This window comes from Bos indicus, chromosome 18 (genome assembly GCF_029378745.1).
Source record: "Bos indicus isolate NIAB-ARS_2022 breed Sahiwal x Tharparkar chromosome 18, NIAB-ARS_B.indTharparkar_mat_pri_1.0, whole genome shotgun sequence".
NCBI lineage: Eukaryota > Metazoa > Chordata > Mammalia > Artiodactyla > Bovidae > Bos > Bos indicus.
In genome coordinates, this window is record NC_091777.1 from 22,959,460 (window position 1) to 22,974,151 (window position 14,692).

Here is a 14,692-nt window from a genome sequence, read left to right on the forward strand (position 1 = left end):
CAGGGAAAATTCCACGTTCGTCAGAAACATCTAAGTCCTGTGAGCTCCAGACTATGTGACTTTTTAATAGGCAGTGGCCTTTAAGGTCCTTACAACTTTCCAAGTGTCTCACTTACAATGCCTTCAGTCTCTTGCTGCCCTGTCCACAATTTAGCCATCTCAGCATCACTTCTGAAAGGTGAAGGTCCAAGGTCTGTGGCACAGGCCCCCTGACACTTTGAGGGGGCAGAGCTGTGCTGGCCAAATTCTGAAACCATTTACAAATTGGAAAATAACAAAATTAAGGGTGGTTATTTCCCCCGTTACCGAGAGGTGGTATATGTGAAATCACCTTTTTAAATAGACTTTACAATAAATATTGGCTTTCCTCTCTCTGGGAAGGCAGACATTTGTGTAACAAGGAAAGAAAGCACTCTTCTAATAAAAGATCCCGTCGCTTTTCCATCTTAAAATGAGAGCTTAAGAGCTTTATGATCCTAAAATGAAAAGAATTCCCTGACTATATAAGAAAAAGGAAAGAGTGATGGAAAATTTGGGCCTCCCCCCCGCCCAAAAAAAATGTACTTCACCTTGCCGTCTCAGCATAGCCCATTGGCATGAGCACCCTGGGAGGATGGAGCTTTTATTAGGACATAATCATTTCCAGCTCTCTTGCAGTCATTATCCTCAGAGTTTCCCAAATGCTGTGCTATGTTGGCACTTCACCCTGGAACCTGCGTAGCCACAGGTGGGGAATGAACCGAGCTTTCGAGACCAATAGGATGGTGTGAACATAAGACCAGGTAACAGAGCTGTTTTAGTCATTTTAGGATCATAAAAAGGTCGTTAATGCTTTGCTTTCAAGCCACTGCAGTTTCTCTAATTCTTCTGGAGCTATACTTTTTTTTTTATAATCATAGTTCACATTTTCACATATATTGGCTTGAAATAATTTCCAGTAATAAGCTGATGTCTGTAGCTACACTTATATCAGGTTCTCAGTCTAATACAGGTATTGTATTAGTGGCTGTGTAGAGGACAAAGCACACTGAGTCTCCAGCAAAACATAATTGGAATAAATCCCTTTCAAAATAATAATATATGATCACCTTTCTAAATATGGGCCTCCCTGGTGGCTCAGATGGTAAAGAATCCACCTGCGATGCAGGAGACCCAGGTTCAATCCCTGGGTCGGGAAGATCCTCTGGAGAAGGGAATGGCAACCCACTCCAGTATTCTCCCCTGGAGAATTCCATGGACAGAGGAGCCTGGAGGGGCTATAGTCCGTGTGGTCACATGACTGTACAACTAGTGCTAACACTTTCTAAATATACAAAGCTTGGAATCACCCATTTAATATCATTTTTTGTGTGTTACGGTAACCACTGAGGTCAGAAAATGCAGAGCTGATTCCAATTTTTTCCCTTATGGTCCGAAAGAACTCACATATCTCTCAAAGTGACTGATAGCAGGAAGTACCTTACTGATGGAACAGGAACTGATGTGTCCATTTTGTTATTTTGGCTGTAAAACAGATGTTCTCTTTAGTCAGATCATCTACTTTTAAGGTGTTCCTGAATGCAGACTTGCAAGATAACTTGCCAGTTAGTCCTCGATAGGTACAAAAGTTAAAGCACCAAGAAAACAGGTGTCTTTCCAAGACCACATAGCTATTCACATCCAGAAGTGAAGTGAGACCCACTGTGAGGCCTTTTCTTCATTTTGGTGGGGTCGCTGTGGTTCTGACCCCTCAGTCTGACTTATAGTAACATGAAGGGGGAGGTCTCAGCTGAATGTGCAGTCTTCATTAGATGTCCTGGAACCATGTCGACACATGACTTCCCAAAGATCTCTTAACCAGACACTGGCTCTAACAGCTCCTCCCCTGGGACAGAAGGGTCTTTAAGGTATTTTGAGGGGAGGAGAAGGGTTAAGAGGTCTAATCCATAACTCTAAATCCCCATGCTTGGGGGAGCTCATTGACATGGTGGGTTTTAAGGGCTCCTCTGGAGCCATTAGGGTTTGTCATGCTGAGGCCCACTAGAGAACACTTAATTGTAGATCATTGCCCCAGTGTGTTACGAGGGCTTTTCAGGGTCTTTAACAAAGCAGCTTCTTGCCACTTACGGGAAACCTTGGGAAAGTTCTGAGGCAGACAAACCCAAGCATATTCTTTACATCTGTCCTGAAGTAACTGGAATCGTCAGATTCTTTGTATCTTCCCCTCACTTTTTCCCTCTTAAATAAATCAAGCCTCGGTTGTACATAGATCCCTGGGTGCTGGATGTATGTCGAATACGTTTCTTTCCCTTTTCAATTTCTTGCTTTTGAAGTTGGGGTTTTTGGTGGTGGTGTGGTATGGTGGAGATGGTGTAATGAACACACACAGTTATCACATCCAGGGGCTGTGAAACTTTAATTTAGCAGCGTAATAAAACCACATTGTTTCATATGGAGCCAATTCCTCCTCGCCTTCTTCCCCCAAGGACTGAAGGAAGTATCTCTGGTATATGTTTAAATACTTGATAGATGAGACCTGCAGATAGATGGGTGGGTTAAGGCAGAGCACAAAAGAAAGCTCATGTTTTCAGCTGTCTATCCTATTTTTAGGTTCCAATTGCCCCTCAGTGTTCAGAATTTACATTAGTCCTAATCTAACATGTAGCTCTTTAATGTTTCCAATATTCTGGGTGAACTGAGTTCCCAGCTTTCACATTGCCTGTCTCTGTTAGCATCTCTGCATCTATAAGAGGGCATTCATTAGGGCTGTATGGAGGGAAATCCACCAAAAGACCCGACCCCACTTCTGGGGTATCCACTTCTGGGGTATTCTTGGGGAATCCAAGTCCCCAGCATTGAAGACAATGAATTGAGAGGTACCCTGAATCATAAAGATAGATCCAAGGATCAAAACTAAAAACCTAGAGTCTCTTTTTGCCCTGAACTCTCAAGCTCTTTCAAAAATGGGTTCACTTCTGAAACTGCTGAAGTTTTGAGAGTTCTAGCTCCTTCTTGTGGTTTCCCACACTGTCAAACAGAAGTTGAGCTCTGGGGTCAGAAATAATTAATAGGTAGTCTTTGTGTTAAGCAGGAGCCTGTGCATTGAGCTTGCGCTCCGCCGGCACAGTCCTGTGTTGTTGGGTTTTTACAAGCGCATCGCCTCTGTTCTTCTACTGATGGGAACAAATAATACTGTTTTGTTTCTTTCTGTTTAAATTACCAGGAGGTGGGTGGATGTGTAGAAATACCGAGGACCCTGAATGAGGATTGTTAACTCTGAGTGCTTTTTGCTAGGTCAGATATGTACCAGTGAAATAAGGGACACGATTGTTTTGGAAGAACTCTGTGACCGATTCAGAAGATCTCATTAAACCCGATCTTAGGAATAGTTGGGAAGATTTTTGTCTTTGATTTCCGCATCTCCCTGCGTGTCTGCTTGCTCCCTTCTTTCGCAAAATCAACTTCTGCTGTATCTCTATCCGCGTGACTGACTGAAAGATGGCTGCCAGTTCTGGAATAATCCACTCTGGCTCAGGAGGTTGGGGGTGGTGGACTGTGAGGCCGCCCTGAACAGACATGGCCGCCAGGATCCTACTGCTGAAGCCACGCGTGTTCAAGAGGCAATCCAGTGTATTTCCATCGTACCACTTCTTTACGGAGTACGTCAAAGTATCTATAGTTCCTTGTATCCCTCAAAATAGAGTTACTTTAAGGCCTGAACATAAAATTTTAGAGCAGGAAAGGATTTTAAAGTTCACCCAACCCTACCCTCTGTGTCTCATTGGGGGATAAAAAAGTGAAGGCAAAGAGAAAGTGATTAATTTCCCAGAGGTCCTAAAGCTAGGGAATGGTGTCCAGTGCGCACGCTTTTAGGCAAAATCATCTAATATATCCTTTATTCAATTTTTTCCTGCTGTGTCACAGCTACACATACTTCAGATGTTATTTTTTCCTATTGCCTAGAAATTTTTGGATTACAAGGCATTTATATTTATAGTCCCTTATTTAATAGATGGTTTGTTTTAGGTTTTTATAGACTGTTTTATGCTAGCAAAAACATAGGTAATGTTTGTGAAGACAAGACGGAAACATGGAAACATGCTTATGATGTACCATTCAATGAAAACAGCCAATTAATGATTCTGTATTCTTTATGTTCAAAAGTATGTAAAAATATTCGTGTGAATGCCAGCTAGGTTTTTTAGAATGGTGGTATTGTGTGTAACTTTCAATTATCCTTAAGACTGCCGTTATTTTTAGTATTTTAGAAAGTACACTTAATGAGAAGACAACCTACCCTACTTCTGATTGTATTCTTGCTCACAGAAGTGAACTTGCCCTAACATAATGCTGTATTTTTCGGAGCCACTGGAATCTTTATTCCAACAGTGAACACATCAAAAATGAAATCCTCATCGCTGTGGCTCCAGCTGCATTAAATTAGGGTCTAAGCAGAGACTTGGCCCCAGGAAGATGGCCCATCATCAGAAGCCATCAGAGGATATTTTCAAGCACTGGTAGAATCAGGATTTAGGAGTTGGGAAGCACCTCTCATCATGTAATTTCAGAGCCACTGGGTTTCAGAAGTGGTAGAAGCGTGGAACATTGCAGGTCTGTAGAGGCAAAAGTTTGGTTAAAATCCAGATAGGGGACTCCCATTGCAGTGGCCTCCCAGTGAAGTGCTTTCTGCAAGGGAAATTAGATGCATCAAGATTGTGCTTCAGGAACTCCCCTGGTGGTCCGCTGGTTAAGTCTGCCTTCCAATGTACGGGACACAGGTTCAATCCCTGGTCAGGGGATGAAGATCCCGCAAACTGAGGGGCTACTGAGACTGTGCGCCATAAATAAGAGAAGCCCACACAACACAACGAGGATCCTGCATGCTGCAACTGACCCGAAGCAGCAGTAAATAAAGAAAAAAAAAAAGATTGCCCTTCACCTGGAAAAGGCCTTCTCCACCCTCTCCACTGCCCTCCCCCCACCCCACCCCCAAGCTTTGCTGTCTACTTCTGACTGCAAAACTAGGGGAGAAAATGCAACCCATTAGACACCATCTGATTTTTAATCTGCCCTTATGGCAGTCCATGTGTAAAGCAAGACAGGACAACTAGAACAGCCAGCAGGGCTTGTGAGGGCTGGAGGGCGCACCTTGGAAAGGGGGCCTTTTGCTTGCACGCTCCTTTTCTTCTACTTGAAAAGGGCAAACCAGATTGTCAAGGAGCATGAGAAGTAAAGGGAAGGGATCAAGAGGCGAGCTGACACTACATATCCCACACCTGTCAGGTGCTTTTAATCCATTAGCTCTTAGATCCCAGGAACCTGCTCCTTCTGGCTCTTTCTACCACATTTAACAGTGCTATGTGGTTGGGGCTTAATGAAGGTAGTGCTTAATGAATTTGATGAAGAGGGCAGGTTGTCAGGAGCCTCCACCGAGGCACCTCTGCTTCTCTGAAAGTAGGACAGTCTTTGTTTCAGAGTCGATACAGAGGGATGGCAGAGAATGAAAGATATTTCAGTATCTGGAAAGAAACTATGTAGAGTTTGGAAGAGAAATTTCAACACCGTTACAGGATTATCAAGCATCTTATCCCCATAGGAATGATCTGGCCTATTCATTCATTGATGGATTTATTCATTGATCTGTGCTTTTCATTCAACAAACTTTTTTACCTCCCACCGTGCTGAGTACTGGAGAAACAGGACCTTGACCTCATGGAGTTTATAGGGAAGACGTCCTCCAGACTCGCGCCACCACATCTATCTTGAGTGCTTAATATTTTAGATACTATGCTGTGCTGTGCTTAGTGGCTCAGTCATGTCCGAGTCCATAGGGTGGGCTACACCCTGCGGACTGTAACCCACCAGGCTCCTCTGTCCATGGGGATTCTCCAGGCAAGAATACTAGAGTGGATTGCCATACCCTGCTCCAGGGGATCTTCCCCGACCCAGAGATTGAACGCGGGTCTCCAACATTGCAGGGAGATTTTTTACCATCTGAGCCACCAGGGAAGCCCAAGAATACTGGAGTGGGTAGCCTATCCTTTCTCCAGGGGGTCTTCCTCACCTAGGAATTGAACCAGGGTCTCCTGCATTGCAGGCAGATTCTTTACCAGGTGAGCTGCCAAGGAAGCCCATTAGGTACCATGAGGAGTCATAAAGGTGAACCAACGGAGTCCTCAGGAAGTGCAAATGTCAGGGATGGATCCTAATTGTAATCTCTCCAGAGATTTTTAGTCAGTTAGTCAATTAGGCCTCTCACTTCCTGTAGATATTTGTTTTCTTGGTTGGATTCCAGTTTCCCTGTTCTAATTGCTTTTCTGGTCCTGGCCAGCCCTCAGCATGCAAGATTGCCATTGGTACCTGCTGTTTGAAGCACAAGCCAACGATTCTTTATTTAATTTTTTTTTCTTTTAGTTTAGCTGGATTGGGTCTTTATTGCTTTGTGGGGACTTTGTCTCGTTTCAGTGAGTGGAGCTACTCTTTGTTGCGATGTGTGGACTTCTCATTGTGGTGGCTTTTCCTGCTGTGGAGCACAGGCTCTAGGCATGCGGGCTTCAGTAGTTGCTTCTAGCACACGGGCTTGGTTGGTCCACAGCATGTGGCACTGTAAAGGAGGGAAAGGGACAGGGCACAACTTCTGAAAGAATGACATAGCCCAGGGACACAACATAAACTGATTAGAATCAAATGGGAGCAAGATGGCAGACAAGACTAGACCTTGATCCTCAACCAGCAAGTGAAATGACAGACCCAGAGGCGCCATGACGGTTCCAAGGCACTGTCCAAAGACCAGGAGTTGGCGGTGGCCCAAATCCTGGAAATCTCCACCCCTTCCCAAAAATAATCCTCCTGGCTCACTAAAGTGAAATGAAGTGAAGTCACTCAGTTGTGTCTGACTCTTTGCGACCCCATGGACCGTAGCCTACCAGGCTCCTCCATCCATGGGATTTTCCAGGCAAGAGTACTGGAGTAGGTTGCAATTTCCTTCTCCAGGGGGTCTTCCCGACCCAGGGATTGAACCCGGTTCTCCCACATTGTAGGCAGATGCTTTACCGTCTGAGTCACCAGGGAAGTCATATATGAAATTACCCAGCCTGTAAAAACTAACCACGCCACATTTCTAGGCCGCACTCGGCTTCTGCAATGGCCCACACTCTGTGGAATGTGCTTCTCTCTGAATCTGAATAAATCTACTTCTTACCTATCACTATGTCTCTCACTGAATTCTTTTTGCAATGAGACATGAGAAGGAAATGGCAACCCACTCCAGTACTCTTGCCTGGAAAATTCCATGGACTGAGGAGCCTGGTAGGCTACAGTCCATGGGATCACGAAGAGTCAGACATGACTGAGCGACTTCAGTTTCAGTTTCAGTATGAAGAACCTGAGCTTCATTAGTTCCTTAAACCAGGTAGGTACCATGGGTTTTGGCTGGGTTTGAGTCCCAGCACATGAGTTCAAGTCCCATCTGAGATAAACTGTTTCAGAATCTTCCAGGGTCAGGGAAGTCCACAAGCCAACAGTTCTTGTTTCCAAAAATCTTGGCTCTCTGTGCCCCAATGCCAAACAGAAATACAGAGACAGAGTTATGGAGGAGAAAGAAAGAGGAAAGAGTCGCTTTATTCCTTTGTCAGGCAAGGGGAAACATAGGAAGCTAGTGCCTCAAGGACTGCACCTTGGGCTTCCCTGGGGGCTCAGACAGTGAAGAATCTGCCTGCAGTGCAGGAGACCTGGGTTTGATCTCAGGGTCGGGAAGATTCCCCTGGTGAAGGGAATGGCAACCCACTCCAGACTTCTGCCTGGAGAATCCCATGGACAGAGGAGCCTGGTAGGCTACAGACCGTGGGGTCACAAGAGTCAGACACGACTGAGTGACTAACAGTATTAGCGGTCCTTGGTGAGTAGGGAAAGGTTATCTAGTCAGGCAGGAGTATGTGATAAGACTCAAGGCAGTCACAGTCTTGGATTCTTTGTTCTGCAGTTGCAAAAGGGTGGGGTTTGCTGACAAGATGAGGGTGTGTGCAGGGTCCCAGGTGGTCCCCTCCTAATCTCAGTGAACCTCTGCCTCAGGTGGTTTCCTTGCTGCTTCCCCTTTGATGAGCAACTGTGCTGCCCTTTGAAACTCAGAAGGTCATGGAGGCCAGATTCCTGCTCTTGAGAAACGGGGAACAAAAAGGCCTCCGTGCCCTGGAGTCCCACAGGGCCCTGCTAGGCATGAGTCTCACCTTGGCCACAGCTGCACTTAGTTGGGCCTCTCTGAAGCTGCATTTAGCAGGGATTGGTTGAGCCTCTGCAAACCTCAATTCAAATCAGAGTTCAAACCTGGTGAGCAAACTGCTTTAATACTAACAGTGAAGGGGGTGGGGGTGGGGAGGGGGAAATGAGTTTAAAATAATCCTTTTAGAGACACAAGATGCACTGACTTGACCTTTTATTCAGATTCTTTTCTTTCCAGTAATAGTGATTTCAGGTCAACATCTCTTTCCATTTGGTTAATTCCATTAGGGTCATGCCAAAAGAGAGGTTCCATCTGTGCCTTTGAAACCCAAATGGGATGAAGAAAAATCATTGACATGGTCAAAATTTCAGTTATGCTAACCAGATTAAAGACTTTCTGTGGAATTAAAGAAAAATTTGACACATAGATTATTCGAGACTAATCATTTAAGCACATAGGGAAATCTTCCCTGAAGTGGTATATTGCCAAGCTCTCTTAGTACTGACATGTCAGCAGTAGAGACCAGTTTTAAACCAGTATTGGGTTGGCCAAAAAGTTCATTCCAGTTTTTCTGTGTAACACTGATGGAAAAACCTGAATAAACTTTAATAAACTATAAAACAGCAGACATCATTTTGCCAACAAAGGTCGATATAGTTCAAGCTATGGTTTTCCCAGTAGTAATGTACAGATGTGAGAGTTGGACCATAAAGAAGGCTGAGCACTGAAGAATTGATGCTTTTGAACTGTGATGCTGGAGAGGATTCTTGAGAGTCCCTTGGGCTGCAAGGAGATCAAACCAGTACATCCTAAAGAAAAAGTCAACCCTGAATATTCATTGGAAGGACTGATGGTGAAACTGAAGCTCCTGTACTTTGGCTACCTGATGTGAAGAGCTGACTCATTGGAGAAGACCCTGATGCCGGGAAGGACTGAGGGCAAGAGAAGGGTGCAACAGAGGGTGAGATGGTTAGATAGTATCACTGACTTAATGGACATGAATTTGAGCCAACTCTGGCAGATAGTGGAGGGTAGAGGAGCCTGGCGTTCTGCAGTCTATGGGGTGGCAGAGTTAGACACAACTTAGCAACTGAGCAACAACAATATAAAAAGAAGATCATTTCAGAGAGTGATTTAGGAAATGGGGGTAGAAGGGTGGGTAATATTAGAGGGGCCAGAGAAAGCTGCTCTGAGAGGTGACATTTGAGCTGAGATTTGAAAGACAAGAAAGAGACATCTACCTAAGGACATGGAGTTAGTGTTCCCAACAGAGGGGACCCTGGTAAGTCAGAGTTCCTGAGGTAGGATTGGGCTTGCTGTCTTAGGGGAAGAGGAGGAGGTCTGAAACATGTTCAAGGCAGAGCGATAGGAGATGGGAATAGTCAGAGAGGACACAGGGCCACAGGATGAAGTTTCAATTGTGTTGGAAGTCCAGAGAATACTTTAGACAACCAAACACAGACTTTTCAGCAAAGGAAAAATGGGTGAGGTGTATGTTTTATTTAGGACTGAAGAACGCACAGAGGTTTCTCCTGCTTCTGGTACCTCCACATTGAATTATGCAAGGATTAGTAAAATCAAATCATATTTACTAAACTGCTTTGAAAATTTTAAAACACTATACATTTGAGGATATTGTTATGAAATCATTAAACACCATTGAAGATATTACTTTATGAAAGTGTTAGTCGCTCAGTCTTGTCTGAATCTTTGCGACCCCATGGACTGTAGCCTGCCAGGCTCCTCTGTCCATGGAGATTGTCCAGGCAAGAATACTCAAGTGGGTTGCCGTTCCTTCCTCCAGGGGATCTTCCCAACCCAGGGATGGAACCTGGGTCTACCTGCACTGCAGGCCAATTCTTTACCATCTGAGCCACCAGGGAAGCCATTATTTGTGGGAGAAGCCAGTTCTCCCTGTTAGACCCTCCTGGCCATTCTCTGAGGCCTGTGTCGCTCTGAGGACTCTGTTGTCATTTTCCATACATCGTGAGGGCTTCGGGGAGGAGGATTCCCGCCGTGTAAACCCACAGACACTGAGGAGAGGATCCTGGTTTGGCCCAGTGCTCTCCTCTGAGTCCCTGCGAGCAAAGGTGAAGATGTCCTGAGGCTGTGATTCCCAGAAAGTCCCCCGCTTCTGGGGCCACATGAGCTAAATGGAAATTATGAAAATATCCAGGGCAAGAAGCTAATAAATAAGAAGTGACAGGCATTGCATATTAGGGGATTATTTGACTCTCCTGCAAGACCCATGATGAAGGCTGAGGGCATCTAATCATCGCCCCGTAATGTGCTGCCTGATGAACTCCTGATACAAAAGGAAGTCTGGTCCTTCGAAAGAATTAACCAGAAGATTTATGTCCTGAGGAGGATCGCGCCCTTTGACGTGGGCCATTTCTAAGAGCTTTTTTTGTGACCTTTGGCTTCTAAATGTAGTCCTTGGCTGTGATCTCTAGAAAAGGTAAAGGAATATGGCCCAGGTTTGTTCCATGGCACCAGGAATAAGGGAGCTAAGATACAGGATGGTGATCACCATTCATGCTGGCTGTTGTCTGGGCCTGGCCCCCTCCACGGAAAGCCCTGGCAGGGATGCTGTAATCGTGTACTCAATGAAGGTACAAGTTGTTTTGATATCTTTTTACTAAGTAATTCTACCAGTGCTCTCCAAGCCAGAAGTGCAGCACAAATTAATTGAGCAAAAAAAGTGACTTGCATTCAGTTGGCCTTTCTGTTCTTATTAGGATTGGAAAGGACCATTGGATGCAGATCATTTCAGAGGGGGAAAAAAAAGAGGCATATGTTACTTATTGTTTGGGGTGAGTGTTTTTAGGATTTAAAAAGGGGATGCCGTGTCCTTAATAACTCTGGCATGCCACACCAATTCTGGTTGGCCTGACAGATTAAACATGAGCGCTCTCCCATTATTCTTGCAGCCTTGGCTTCCCCTCCAGCCTGATATGTATTCCACGCACAGTCAAGCCTCTGAGTTGACATCTTCTTCTAAAATTGTTTGGCTGTAATAAATATAAAACTTTCACCACTGATGTAAAGCATTGCTGGTTGGCATCATTTTGTACCCCCTTTTAATTATTCCTGACACTGTGGAGAAACATCTAATATAAATCTGTAATGTGTGCCGATGACAAACTACACGGTTGAAGGACCATGTAATTTCTCCACAATTAATTAAAGTGCATGGAGATTTTTTTCCCCCCTTCTTCCTTGCTTGCTTTCTTTTTTTTTTTTTTTTTGCTTTCCCCTAGCAGCCAGATGCCACTGAGTGGCTCAAATAACACTGCTGTCAACTGTAAAAAATTAAGATCCAAACCGTAAGAAAGGTACTTAGATAAAGAAACCAGATGCCGGGTTATTTTGATCCCCACATACATCTTGATGTAAGCCGCCATTGTTCAACATCTGTATTTCCACAGCCTTAATTATGTACTTAACTCTGCAAGTCTGTCAGCAGTTGATTTCCACAAGTATCGTCACTTTGGTAAATCTTTTATTTAAAAAAAAAAAAAAATTGAATGGTGCCAATCAGCCAAGGGATGAGAGACACTAGGAGCTAGGAGACCTTGTGCAGAAAGAAGCCGCTGCCTGTTTACAGCCCTGCAGACTGGTGTTTATGGGCACGTGTGTGTGGTCACTCAGAGAATGGGGCTGGGTGTGGAGGGGAACAAACGCTCTGCTACCATTGCCGGCTGATCTGCCACCTGGAATTGATCAAAAGCAAATTAATTTTCATTTTCAATTAGGAATACAATTAAATCGAAAGTGGTGAGGGGGGGAAATTGTAATGTTTACATACAGCTCGGGTGGTGGGAGGGCGGAGGAAATGGCAGATGACATGAAATACACGTCTTTGTATCTGGGCGTTTAATTCATTCAAGTGTGAAGGGGGTGGCTTGGGCTGCCGCCGCCGCAGCCGCTGCTACTGCCTTTCACTTCCCCAGAAGCGGCCCCCTCCTTCCCTTGAGCAGAGTTTTCAGGGAAAGGGAAGAGGGACAGCCCATCAGGGGGTAGAGACTGTGAGCGGTCCCTCCGTGGGGCCCTGCCCTCTTGCTCTGCCGGCTCCTTTTCCCAGGATTCTGCAGTGCGTCAAAGAGGTGGATGTTTTCGAGAAGCGCTTGTATTTGGAAACAGGAATTTGACTTTGCAGTCTGCCCCCAGCCCGCAGGCTCCCAGCGTCAGAGCGGTACCTGGCAAACGGATCCCCCGTCTCAGTCTGGCCATCATCAAGAGATATTGAGTGATTGTGTGAAAGCAATCTGGCTGCTGAATGCCTCATGTCACAGGATCCGAGCTCTTTCGCTTGACTTTTTCTCTGCATTCAACGGTTGCCTTTTGTTGGAGTAACTGAGTGGGGGCCTGCTGGGCGGACAGGATTCCTCCCGGCTGCCTGGGGAACACTTGGCCCACTGTGTTCATCACCAGGGGTGGTAACTGGGGGGAGCTTTGACCCTCATTGGAAGGCAAGTCAATTATTTGTCAATTATGAGATCTAGAAATCCAGATAGGGGACTCTTGTCAAAGGCTCAGCTCTGGGGTCTGGGAACGGATAAGATAACCGTGGTTTGGTGAACAGGCAGCACATGTTTCTTCCCTGTATCCACCTGTCTGTATCCCAGGGCAGTCACATTTTGGCCTGCCCTGAGCCTGCTGCTGTGCTGGTGAGAAACTCCCAAATACCCATCTTGGAGATCAGCCCCTTTGAAAAAGCAGAGTTGGTCAGTGATAAATATTTTGTCATATGAATAACAATGAAGATAGCTTCAAATAATAGCTGACATCTTTGTAAAATCCTCCGGGTGATGGATTAAGAGGAAGAGAAGGCTCTGGGTCAAGGCAACAGCTGCTTCTGGTGGAAGATCCTCCAAGGCAGTGTGATTACTAATCCCCAGCGCTCCAGTCCACATTTTCCTTCGTACCACCCCCACCTTCCTGGTCCCGGTGCAAGGGTGTAAGTTTCTTCCCTGCATGATATTTGTGCTTTTAAAGAAGATTTTATGACTTCTGCTACGTTGGAATTCCTCTCTTTACTAGACAGTTGGCATGACTGCAGCCTGAAACCAGGATGGAGTTGTTAACATGCTGGGATCAGTTTCCCCCTCCCCCTCTTTAAATCTATTCTTTTCATTATTTTTTTTAAAGGCGGGGAAAAAACACTCCAACAAATCAACAAAACTATTAACTTTCTGATTTATTTGCTACAGAGAGTGAAAAAAAAACCCAAAAAGTCAATGTGAAGTGACAGAAACACCAGGACAGACAGGAGGAAAACATTCTACATGCAAGTTTCCATCTGAAATTGCACTACAAGCAGTGGGTTATCTGGAGATAGACATCTTCAATTTCCTGACTGCATAATAGAAATAGGATTTCTTCTTCCTCTTACAAAGAAAAAGAGCGTGCTCCGTAGCGTTGACATAAAGTTTTCTGTGATTTGGGTTCCCCAAAGTCCGCCTCTCAAGAATAGGCTTCTCTCATCTCCGCTGTTAACAGTTTCCACCGCTTCTCCTTCAAAGGCATAGGTCAGTGTTGCTAACATGATGAAGGCCAGAAGACGTCTTCACAGGAGCCTGGGAGATTAACTCTGCCCACCTGGCAGATATCATGGCATTTAGTAAATAGACAGGTCAGGGCTAGTGGCTCAGCTGGTAAAGAATCCGCCTGCAGTGTGGGAGACCTGGATTCAATGCCCAGATTGGGAACAGCTACCCACTCCAATATTCTGGCCTGGAGAATTCCATGGACTGTATAGTCCATAGGATCGAAAAGAGTTGGACATGACTGAGCGACTTTCATTTCCACCATTCAGCGAAACAGCAGTGAGAAAATCAATCTGGATTGGTGACCTAATAGCTGCATCTCTCTCTCTCTTTTTAAAAATTTTGACTGTTATGGGTCTTCATAGTGGCATACGTGTTCAGTAGCAGTGTGTCGGATCTTAGTTCCCCAACCAGGGATTGAACCCAGGTCCCCTGCACTGAGAGGTAGATTCTTAACCACTGGACCACCAGGCAAGTCCCTAATAGGTGCATTTCTTGCACACATTATCACTTAGCAAGTGTCTTAGTGTTAGAAGTTTCTAACCCTAAGGATTTGAGACTGTGGTTGGAGGCAGTTCAGGACAGTATGGACATTTGTCCCAGCTGAGGTTGGGCTAGACTCTGCAGGTAGCTGACCCGCCCTCCTCAAGAACTGGCCCAAGTGATGTGTGGTCTTCAAATGCACACATCTTCCTCAAATGCACTATATTTTCCTCGCCCCCTAAGTTTCTGATGACCCATTTCTGAGATGTGAAATTCTTGGCGTTGGCGCATAGCTTGCATCACTTTTACACTTGAAAATGCCCCATGATCTCAAAAGCAGTCCTCGTTTTTCAATCACTCTGTATATCGATACTTCATTTTATTTCATGGAATGTTTTAAAATTATATTTAAGAGGCAGCCTCTTTCGTCTCATGTGCCCTTCCTTGGCTGGGAAACAAAGGC

The 14,692-nt window shown here is 45.1% G+C and overlaps 1 protein-coding gene across 4 annotated transcripts in view; it reads left to right on the forward strand.

Annotated features, from left to right (window-relative positions):
* The window catches only part of FTO (FTO alpha-ketoglutarate dependent dioxygenase), a 424,275-nt gene that overhangs the window by 343,404 nt on the left and 66,179 nt on the right, over nucleotides 1–14,692 (forward strand). The window lies entirely within an intron of this gene.